The 12,391-nt window shown below is 40.7% G+C and overlaps 1 protein-coding gene across 7 annotated transcripts in view; it reads left to right on the top strand.

The window, feature by feature from the left end:
* The window catches only part of PDSS1 (decaprenyl diphosphate synthase subunit 1), a 77,365-nt gene that overhangs the window by 18,544 nt on the left and 46,430 nt on the right, over window positions 1–12,391 (top strand). The gene's annotated exons all lie outside the window — the stretch shown is intronic.

Genomic DNA, 12,391 nt, shown 5'->3' on the forward strand with positions numbered 1-12,391 from the left:
CACTCTTAAAAAGGGAGATTTTGACTTGATCCTCAACTTTTATGTTTTGAATGTATGTAAAATTTTAAAATATTAATACCACTGCAACCTTTTAATATTAAAAGGACATCTTAAGAAGATAAAGGATTTATCTATCCATCATTTCACGTACCTGTTTTCATCATGCTCTCCTCTCACTCTTTGCATTCAGTCAGTCAATGTATATAATTCTATGTTCTGCTTCGTTTACTTATCGTTATTTCTTAAACTCTTTCCCCTGTTGTTTGTGTCTTCGTAGTTATTTTAACATCATATAATCTAGTGATTGAAGCTCTAATAGACTAGAATGTACTAACACATCTTCCTATTGTTGAACGTTTATATTTCATTTTCTTAATAGGCAGTATTTTAAGAATCAGTAAGATATTTCTCAGCACTAAGTTTAAGGATGCCGTCAGTAAGAACTGATGAACGTCAGATAGTTTCTTCACAGACGCTCACCCCTCCCAGCTGCCTTTGGTGCCCTGTATTGCGGACCTCTTCCTGCAGTACCTGACACCATGTTCTCGGGGTTGGCATCCAGTGAGCCTGAGACTTTACAAGACCTCAAAACTGTAATTTCATCTAGCAGTGAAATCCCTGGCAGTGATTTTTTTAAACCACTATCAGCACCACTTCCACTTTTCCTAGAAGGCAGAACAGCACAAATGCTCCCAGTGAATCCAACTGGAAGTTCATCTCGTGTGGTCTGTATCAGGGTGTCTCAGCCTTGGCACTGTCGACATTTCAGGGAAAATAATTTTTTGTTATGAGGACTGCCCTCTGCATTGTAGGATGTTGAGTAGCATTCCTGGCCTTTACCCTCTAGATTCCAGTAGTACCCTCCCAAGTCAGTGACAACCAAAAGTGTGTCTCCAGACATTGCCAAATGTCCCCTGAAGGACAAAATTTCCCCTGGTTTAGAACCACTGCTTGAGAGAGACTGTATATATATTTTTTAATTTCTCAGATTAATATGTAATATAGTTCATTACCCTCAGAGATACCATGGGAAGGAAAACATCCTTCACTGCCTTAAATCTTGTTATCTGTTATTTCTGTGGTTTTTTCATTTTGTCTTCTTGGAGCTATCTATATGAACTGCTGGTTGAAGAAGATATGGGAAATTATAATACAGAAAAGGCATTGCTAGTTTAAAAGCTAAGTTCAGTACTGCGGTCTTCAGGGAACATTTCAGCTGCAGCTTCATTCTCATCAGTAAGCAATCCGGACCAGGGCTTTTTAAAGTCCCGTGCAGAGGCAGTGTCTGACATGTCATGAGTAGCAATTGCAGTGTGCGTTTGGGTAATACAGTACCATAGTAATATTACTCTCCAAGACCCAACTTCTTGAAAATACTTGCTTCCTTAGGACCCTTTTGAGGCTTTAAATGGGCTGTTACTTATATAACACTTAAAGCAAGAAAAGTTGGAGGGGAGGGTGCTTCTGGAGAGCTGGGTCATTTGTGATTTTGGTTGCTGAGAAAGGCTTAGCACAGGGTGGAAAATAGGTAGCTAAGGATGAAGGAGCAGGACCAGGCACAGCCTCTGTTTTTAGCCAGTGCCATCAGAAGGATCCTTAAGCCCCAGTGGCACACAGACCCTGTTACTATATTTCCTGCTGTTTTTTGATAGTGATGGCAGGATTAAGAGAAACCCTCTTTATTCATTTGAGAATCTTAAGTTTAACAGCTTTTATGAGACTCATTGAAGGAACCCTGGTGGTGCAATGGTTAAACACTTAACTGATAACCAAAAAGCTGGTGATTTGAATCCACCCAGCCACTCTGTGGGAGAAAGACCTGGCAATCTGCTTCCGTAAAGATTGCAGCCAAGAAAACAATATGAGCATTTCTACTCTGTCACATGGGGTCGTTATGAGTCAGAAACAACTCGAGGGTACCCAACAACAATGACATGAGGCTTATTACATATCTTGCTTTCAAGGTGTGCGTTAGATAAACCAAAACCAAAAAACCATTGCCATAAAGTCAATTCTGACTCATAGCAAACCTATGGGACAAAGTAGAACTGCCAATATAGGGTTTCCAAGGCTGTAAATCTTTATAGACACAGACTGCCACATTTTTCTCTGTGGAGCAGCTGGTGGATTCAAACCACTGACCTTTTAGATGGCAGCTGAGTGCTTTAACCATTGCACTGCCAGGGCTCCTTTTTTCTGGGGGGAATAGCCATAGTTTACCAAGCATACTATGGATATCCATAGATTACCATGCATACTATGGATATTCCCCCTAGAAAAAAATGCATATACACACACACAAAATTTACTTATAATTTCAAGAGGTTCAGAGATCCTCATACTTCCTATGGACCTCTGGTTAGGAGCTCCTGGTACAGCAACCTAGCAAGGAGCATTTAATGCACAACTGAAAAATTAAATTTAAAAAAAAATCAGTGAATGGTAGTTTCCCATAGCTTATCATGCATACGGAAACCTTGGTGGAGTAGTGGTTAAGTGCTATGGCTGCTAACCAAGAGGTTGGCAGTTCGAATCCACCAGGAGCTCTTTGGAAACTATGGGGCAGTTCTGCTGTGTCCTATAAGGTCCCTATGAGTCAGAATCAACTCGACAGCAGTGGATTTGGGTTTTACCATGCGTATTCAAAGGGTAAAATGACCCTGAAAAGCTTGAGACTCAATCTTCATTTTTCTTTTCTGTATCCTGATAGCCACAGTACCTGTGTGGGTAAAGTAGGAATGATTCAGACTTTAGTGTCCAGAAAAGCAGTTGTGGTAGATCACGAGATACACAGCCCAAATCCCCCTTCAGTGAAGGACTTGTTGCCCCAGCTCCTGAGAGTACTGTTGGCAGAGAGCCTTCACCTGTCAAATTTTTCAAGGATTGCCTCAGCTGCAAAGAATCTGCTCATCTACTGCCATGCCCTTTCCCCAGGTACTCACATCCAGGAACTGGTAGATGAAGGAATGTAAACACCTGGTCATCTTGGGTTAATTATGAAGGGTCATTCTAGCTTCAGAGAGCCCTATGGGCAGCCAAGGCTGTCATGGGCCTGCATTTTAGATCAGCTTTTACCTCTACCCAAACCTACTTCCTCCCTTAGGCATTGATCCCAAGGGCACTCCATCTCAGAGTCTGCTTCCTGGGGAACTCAACCTGCAATAGATTTCAGCAAAACCCAAACTAACTGAAGGTCAAGACATTTAACTCTAAGGACTTATCACAGATTCCAGATCAAAAATGTGCTTTGCAATAAATAGATTTTTTTTTAAATGCTATACTACAAGACCAAAAGCGGATTTTGTGCAAAGATCAACAAAGTTGATAAACCATGGGCCAAACTGACAAAAGAAAAACGGGAGGGGAAGTAAACTACCTGAATAAGAAATGAAATGGGCGATACCACAACAGACCCAACTGAAATTAAAAGAATCATGACAGAATACTATGAAAAACTGTACTCCAACAAATCTGAAAATCTAGAGGAAACAGACAACTTTCTAGGAACACACTACTTACCTAAATTAACACAAACCAAGGTAGAACAACTAATAAACCCATAACAAAAGAAGAGATTGAAGAGTTAATTAAAAAACTCCCAATAAAAAAAAGCCCTGGCCCTGACATCTTTACTGGAGAATTCTATCAAACTTTCAGGGAAGAGTTAACATCAGTGTTACTAAAGCATAGAAAAGGATGGAATACTCCTGAACTCATTCTGTGAAGCCAGCATAACCCTGATACCAAAACCACATAGACACACTACAAAAAAATTTAAAAAAAAAAAGAAAATTACAGACCAATATCCCTCATGGACATAGAAGCAAAAATCCTCAATAAAATTCAACAACACATCAAAAAATAATTCACCATGACCAAGTACAATTCATACCAGCTATGCAGCAGAGGTTCAGCATTAGAAAAACAATCAATGTAATCCATCACAGGAATAAAACAAAAGGTAAGAAACACCTGATCTTATCAATTGATGCAAAAAAGGTATTTGACAAAGTCCAACACCCATTTGGGATAAAAACTCTCAGCAAAATAGGAATAGAAGGGAAATTCCTCAACATAAAAAAGGGCATTTATACGAAGCTAACACATCCTAAATGGAGAAAGTCTGAAAGCATTCCCCTTGAGAAGGGGAGCCATACAAGGATGCCCTTTATCACCACTCTTATTCAGCATTGTGGTGGAGGTCCTAGCCTGAGCAATAAGGCAAGAAAACAAACGGCATCCAAATTGGTAAGGAAGAAGTAAGAGTATCCCTATTTGAAAATGATATGATCTTCTTCTATATAAAACCACCAAATAATCCACCAAAAAACTACTGGAACTAATAGGAGAGTTCAGCAAAGTATCAGGATACAAGATAAACATACAAACATGTATTCCTCTACACCAACAAAGAGAATTTTGAAGAGGAAACCACCAAATCAATACCATTTACAGTAGCCCACAAAAAGATAAAATCCTTAGGAATAAACCTACCCAGAGATGTAAAAGACCTAGACAAAGAAAACCAGACACTACTGCAGGAAACCAAAAGAGACCTACATAAGTGGGGAAACATACCATGCTCATGGATAGGAAGACGCAACATTGTGAAAATGTCATTTCTACCCAAAGCAATCTACACTTACAATGCAATCCTGATCCAAATTCCAGTGCCATGTTTCAACGAGATGGAGAAACAAAACACCAACTTCATATAGAAAGGGAAGAGGCCCCAAATAAGTAAAGCATTACTGAAGAGGAAGAACAAAACAGGAGGCTTCACACTACCTGTTTTTAGAACCTCTTATACCGCCACAGTAGAACAGTAGCCTGGTACTGGTACAAAAACAGATACATAGATCAATTGAACAGAATCGAGAATACAGAGGTAAATTCATCCACCTGTGAGCAGCTGATATTTGACAAAGACCCAAAGTCTGTTAAATGAGGAAAAGACCATCTCTTTAACAAATGATGCTGGCATAACTGGATATCCATCTGCAAAAAAAATGAAACAAGACCCATACTTCACACCATATACAAAAACTAAATCAAAATGGAACAAAGGCCTAAATATAAAATCTAAAATGATAAAGGTCATGAAAGAAAAAACAGGGACAATGCTAGGAGCCCTAATACATGGTATAAAAAGAATACAGATCATAACTAACAATACACAAACACCAGAAGAGAAACTAATTAACTGGGAGCTCCTAAAAATCAAACACTTATGCTTATCAAAAGAAATCATCAAAAGAATAAAAAGACAATCTACAGACTAGGAAAAAGTTTTTGGCCCTGACTTCCCTGATCGGGGTCTAATCTCTAAAATCCGCAAGGTACTGTAAAACGTCAACAACAAAAAGACTGATAACACAATTTAAGAAATGGGCAAAGGATATGCACAGAAACTTCACCAAAGACTTTCAGGTGGCTAACAGATACATAAGAAAATGTTCCCGATCGTTAGCCATTACAGAAATACAAATCAAAACTACAATAAGATACCATCTCACCCCAACAAGGCTAGCACTAATCCAAAAAACACAAAATAATAAATGTTGGAAAGGTTGTACAGAGACTGGAACACTTAAACGCTGCTGGTGGAAACATAAAACGGTACAACCACTTCGAAAATCAATTTGGCGCTTCCATCAAAACCTAGAAATAGAACTACCATACGGTTCAGTAACCTGACTCCTTGGAATATATCCTAGAGAAATAAGAGCCTTTACAAGAACAGATATATGCATACTTATGTTGATTGCAGCACTCTTTACAGTAGCAAAATGATGGAAGCAGCCAAGGTGCCCATCAACGGATGAATGGATAAATTATGGTATATTCACACAATGGAATACTGTGCATCAATTAAGAACAATGATGAATCTGTGAAACATTTCATAACGTGGATGAATCTGGAAGGCATTATGCTGAGTGAAATTACTCAGTTGCAAAAGGTCAAATATTGTGAGATCACTATTATAAGAACTCAAGAAATAGTTTAAACAGAGAAGAAAATATTCTTGGATGGTTACGAGAATGCAGAGGGAGGGACAGGAGTATTCACTAATTAGGTAGTAGAAAAGAACTATTTTAGGTAAAGGGAAAGACAACACACAGTACAGGAGAGGTCAGCACAACTGGATTAAACTAAAAGCAAAGAAGTTTCCTTAATAAACCAAACCATCTGAAGGCCAGCGTAGCAGGGGCAGGGGTTTGGGGACCATGGTTTCAGGGGACATCTAGGTCAGTTGGCATAATAAAATCCTTTAAGAAAACATTCTGCATCCCACTTCGGAGAGTGGCATCTGGGGTCTTAAACGCTAGCAAGCGGCCATCTAAGATACATCAAGGTCTAAACCCACCTAGAACAAAGGAGAATGAAGAACACGAAAGACACAAGGTAATTATGAGCCTAAGAGACAGAAAGGGCCACATAAACCAGAGACTACATCAGCCTGAGACCAGAAGAACTAGATGGTGCCTAGCTTCAACCAATGACTACCCTGACAGGGAACACAACTGAGAATCCCTGAAGGAGCAGGAAAGCAGTGGGTTGCGCACCTCAAATTCTCATAAAAAGACCAGACTTAATGGTCTGACTGAGACTGGAAGGACCCCAGAGGTCATGATCCCCAGACCTTCTCTTAGCCCAGGACAGGAACCATTCCCAAAGCCAACTCTTCAGACAGGGATTAGACTGGACTATTAGGTAGAAAATGATACTGGTGAAGAGTGAGCTTCTTGGATCAAGTAGACACATGAGACTATGTGGGCAGCTCCTCTCTGGAAAGGAGTTGAGAAGGCAGAGGAGGACAGAAGCTGGCTAAATGGACACAGAAACAGAGGGTGGAGAGAAGGAGGGTGCTGTCTTATTAGGGGGAGAGCAACTAGGAGTATATACCAAGGTATACATAAATTTTTATACGAGACTGACTTGATTTGTAAACTTTCACTTAAAGCACAATAAAAATTAAAAAAAAAAAAAAGAACACAATTCCACAGGTGGAGGGGGGAAGCTAGAAATAGAAATTCCATATGATCCAGCTATCCCACTCCTTGGAATATATCCTAGAGAAATAAGAACCATCACACGAATAGATATATGCACACCCATGTTCCTTGCAGTACTGTTTACAGTAGCAAAAAGATGGAAACAACCTAGGTGCCCATCAACAGATGAATGGATAAACAAATTATGGCACATACACAGAATGGAATACTATGAAATGATAAAGAACAATGATGAATCCGTGAAACATCTCACAACAGGGATGAATCTGCAAGGCATTATGCTGAGTGAAATTTGTCAGTCACAAAATAACAAATACTGTATGAGACCGCTATTATAAGAACTCAAAAGGTTAAACAGAGGAAAACATTCTTTGATGGTTATGACAGTGCAGAGGGAGGGAGAGGGGAATTCACTAACTAGACGATAAAAACGATAGACAAGGATAATCTTAGGTGAAGGGAAGGACAACACACAATACAGGGGAAGTCAGCACAACTGGACTAAACCAAAAGCTAACAAGTTTACTGAACACAACCAAACACTTCCAGGGACAGAGTAGCAGGGGCTGGGGCCTAGGGACTTTGGTTTCGGGGGACATCTACCTCAGTCAGCATAACAAAGTTTATTGAGAAAATGATCTGCATCCCACTTTGGTGAGTGGCATCTGGGGTCTTAAAAACTTGTGAACAGCCATCTAACATACATCAATTTGTTCCAACCCACTTGGTACAAAGGAGAATGAAGAACACCAAAGACACAAGGAAAATATTAGCCCAAGAGACAGGCCCACATAAACCAGACACTCCATCAGAAATTCCATAACACTTAATTGTGCTAATAAGGAACCTTTACATAGATCAAGAGGCAGTTGTTCGGACAGAACAAGGGGACACTGAATGGTTTAAAGTCAGGAAGGGTGTGCGTCAGGGTTGTATTCTTTCACCATACCTATTCAATCTGTATGCTGAGCAAATAATACAAGAAGCTGGACTATATGAAGAATGGGGCATCAGGATTGGAGGGAGACTCATTAACAACCTATGTTATACAGATGACACAACCTTGCTTGCTGAAAGTGAAGAGGACTTGAAGCACTTGCTGATAAAGATCAAAGACCACAGCCTTCAGTATGGATTGCACCTCAACATAAAGAAAACACAAATCCTCACACCTGGACCAATGAGCAACATTATGATAAATGGAGAAAAGATTGAAGTTGTCAAGGATTTCATTTTACTTGGATCCACAATCAACACCCATGGAAGCAGCAGTCAGGAAATCAAAAGACACATTGCATTGGATAAATCTGCTACAAAGGACCTCTTTAAAGTGTTGAAGAGCAAAGATTTCACCTTGAAGACTAAGGTGCACCTGACCCAAGCCATGATTTATTCAATTGCATCATATGCATGTGAAAGCTGGGCAATGAATAAGGAAGACCAAAGAAGAATTGACGCCTTTGAATTGTGGTGTTGGCGAAGAATACTGAGTATACCATGGACTGCCAGAAGAACGAACAAGTGTGTCTTGGAAGAAATACAACCAGAATGCTCCTTAGAAGCAAGGATGGCGAGACTGTGTCTTACATACTTTGGACATGTTGTCAGGAGGGATGAGTCCCTGGAGAAGGACATCATGCTTGGCAGAGTACAGAGGTGGACTGACACAGCTGCAACAATGAGCTCAAGCATTTAACAACAGTTGTAAGGATGGCTCAGGACCAGGCAATGTTTCGTTCTGTTGTGCATAGGGTCGCTATGAGTCGGAACTGACTCGACGGCACCTAACAACAACCATCAGCCTGAGACCAGAAGAACTAGATGGTACCCGGCTACCACCAGTGGGCGCCCTGACAGGGCATGCAACACAGATTCCCTGATGGAGCAAGAGAAAAGTGAAGTGCAGAACTCAAACTTATGTAGAAAGACCAGACTTAATGGTCTGACTGAGACTGGAGGAACCTTGGAAACGATGATTCCAGATGCTTTGTTAACCCAGAACTAAAACCTTTCCCAAAGTCGACTCTGAAGACAAAGATTAAATTGGACTATAAAACATAAAATAATACTCGTGAAGAGTGTGCTTCTTAGTTTAGTCAGATACAGGAGACCAAATGGATGGCTCCTATCCAGAGGCAGGATGAAGACAGAAAGGGACAGGAGCACAGGAAACCTGGGGTGGAAAGGTGGAGTGTGCTGTCACATTATAGAGACTGCACCTAGTGTCACATAACAATATGTGTATAAATTTTTGTATGAGAAATTAACTTGAGCTGTAAACATTCACCTAAAGCACAATAAAAAAAAAATTTTTAAAGCTATACTCATTGAATACAGTGCAGCTTTAGTGTCTATACCTTTCTCAATCAAGCCAAACCTATTCTGCTCAGCAGCTTCATTGAAGAAACCTATTCTTAACCATTCCTTAGTAAAACTCTTCTAGTTCTGGAGTGTGGATATGATTGCCAATGATGAGCAGAAAGGACTGCCCCAAGTTATGTTGCCCTTATTGCACAGATCTATTAGTCTTGATTCTTAAAATAATCAAGTGGCAGCAAATCCCACTAATATAGTTTCCAAAACCAAGTCTTTGACTGTTGGTGTTGTTAGGTGCCGTTGAGTCAGCTCCGACTCATAGTTACCCTGTGTACCACAGAATGAAACACTGCCTGGTCCTGCACCATACTCACAATCATTGTTATGCTTGAGCTCATTGTTGCAGCCACTGTGTCAATCCATCTCATTAAGGGTCTTCCTCTTTTCTGCTGACCCTGTACTTTACCAAGCATTTTGTCTTTCTCCAGGAACTGATCCTTCCTGACAACATATCCAAAGTATGTGAATCGCAGTCTCTCCATCCTTGCTTCTAAGGGGCATCCTGGTTGTACTTCTTCTAAGACAGATGTGTTCGTTCTTTTGACGATCCATAGTATATTCAGTATTTTTTGCCAACACCACAATTCAAAGGCAACAATTCTTCTTCGGTCTTCCTTATTCATTGTCCAGCGTTCAAATGCATATGACACAATTGAAAATACCTTGGCCTGGGTCAGGCGCACCATAGTCTTCAAGGTGACATCTCTGCCTTTCAACACTTTAAGGAGGTCCATTGCAGCAGAATTGCCCAGTGCAATGCGTCTTTTGATTTTTTCCTGCTTCCATGGGTGTTGATTGTGGATCCAAGTAAAATGAAATCCTTGAAAACTTCAGTCTTCTCTCCGTGTATCATGATGTTGCTTATTGGTACAGTTGTGAGAATTTTTATGTTGAGGTGGAATCCATACTGAAGGTCGTGGTCTTTGATCTTCATCAGTAAGTGCTTCAAATCCTCTTCACTTTCAGCAAGCAAGGTTGTGTCATCTGCATAACGCAGGTTGTTAACGAGTCTTCCTCCAATCCTGATGTCCCATTCTTCGTATAGTCCAGCTTCTGGTATTATTTGCTCAGCATACAGATTGAATGAGTATGGTGAGAGGATACAACCCTGACACGCCTTTGCTGACTTTAAACCAGTCAGCATCCCCTTGTTCTGTCTGAACAGCTGCCTCCTGACCTATGTACAGGTTCTTCATGAGCACAATTAAGTGTTCTGGAATTTCCATTCATTACAGTGTTATCCATAATTTGTTATGATCCACACAGTCAAATGCCTTTTTGTAGTCAATAAAACACAGGTAAGCATCCTTTTGGTATTCTCTGCTTTCAGCCAGGATCTGTCTGACATCAGCAATGATATCTCTCGATCCCGTCCTCTTCTGAATCCTGCTTGAATTTCTGGCAGTTCACTATCAATATACTTTTTTTTTTTTTTTAAATAACTTTTATTAAGCTTCAAGTGAACGTTTACAAATCCAATCAGTCTGTCACATATAAGTTTACATACATCTCACTCCCTACTCCCACTTGCTCTCCCCCTCTTGAGTCAGCCCTTTCAGTCTCTCCTTTCTTGACAATTTTGCTGGCTTCCCTCTCTCTCTATCCTCCCATCCCCCCTCCAGACAAGAGTTGCCAACACAATCTCAAGTGTCCACCTGATATAATTAGCTCACTCTTCATCAGCGTCTCTCTCCCACCCGATGACCAGTCCCTTTAATGTCTGATGAGTTGTCTTCGGGGATGGTTCCTGTCCTGTGTCAACTGAAGGTCTGGGGAGCATGGCCGCCGGGATTCCTCCAGTCTCAGTCAGACCATTAAGTTTGGTCTTTTTATGAGAATTTGGGGTCTGTATCCCACTGATCTCCTGCTCCCTCAGGGGTCCTCTGCTGTGCTCCCTGTCAGGGCAGTCATCGATTGTGGCCAGGCACCAACTAGTTCTTCTGGTCTCAGGATGATGTAGGTCTCTGGTTCATGTGGCCCTTTCTGTCTCTTGGGCTCTTAGTTGTCATGTGACCTTGGTGTTCTTCATTTTCCTTTGCTCCAGGTGGGTTGAGACCAATTGATGCATCTTAGATGGCCGCTTGTTAGCATTTAAGACCCCAGACGCCACATTTCAAAGTGGGATGCAGAATGTTTTCATAATAGAATTATTTTGCCAATTGACTTAGAAGTCCCCGCAAACCATGTTCCCCAGACCCCCGCGCTTGCTCCGCTGACCTCTGAAGCATTCATTTTATCCCGGAAACTTCTTTGCTTTTGGTCCAGTCCAATTGAGCTGACCTTCCATGTATTGAGTGTTGTCTTTCCCTTCACCTAAAGCCGTTCTTATCTACTGATTAATCAATAAAAAACCCTCTCCCACCCTCCCTCCCTCCCCACCTCGTAACCACAAAAGTATGTGTTCTTCTCAGTTTATACTATTTTTCAAGATCTTATAATAGTGATCTTATACAATATTTGTCCTTTTGCCTCTGACTAATTTCGCTCAGCATAATGCCTTCCAGGTTCCTCCATGTTATGAAATGTTTCAGAGATTCGTCACTGTTCTTTATCGATGTGTAGTATTCCATTGTGTGAATATACCACAATTTATTTACCCATTCATCCCTTGATGGACACCTTGGTTGCTTCCAACTTTTTGCTATTGTAAACAGAGCTGCAATAAACATGGGTGTGCATATATCTGTTTGTATGAAGGCTCTTGTATCTCTAGGGTATATTCCTAGGAGTGGGATTTCTGGGTTGTATGGTAGTTCTATTTCTAACTGTTTAAGATAACGCCAGATAGATTTCCAAAGTGGTTGTACCATTTTACATTCCCACCAGCAGTGTATGAGAGTTCCAATCTCTCCACAGCCTCTCCAACATTCATTATTTTGTGTTTTTTGGATTAATGCCAGCCTTGCTGGTGTGAGATGGAATCTCATCGTAGTTTTAATTTGCATTTCTCTAATGGCTAATGATCGAGAGCATTTTCTCATGTGTCTGTTGGCTGCCT

The sequence above is a fragment of the Loxodonta africana genome, chromosome 4 (assembly GCF_030014295.1).
Source record: "Loxodonta africana isolate mLoxAfr1 chromosome 4, mLoxAfr1.hap2, whole genome shotgun sequence".
NCBI classification, from domain to species: domain Eukaryota; kingdom Metazoa; phylum Chordata; class Mammalia; order Proboscidea; family Elephantidae; genus Loxodonta; species Loxodonta africana.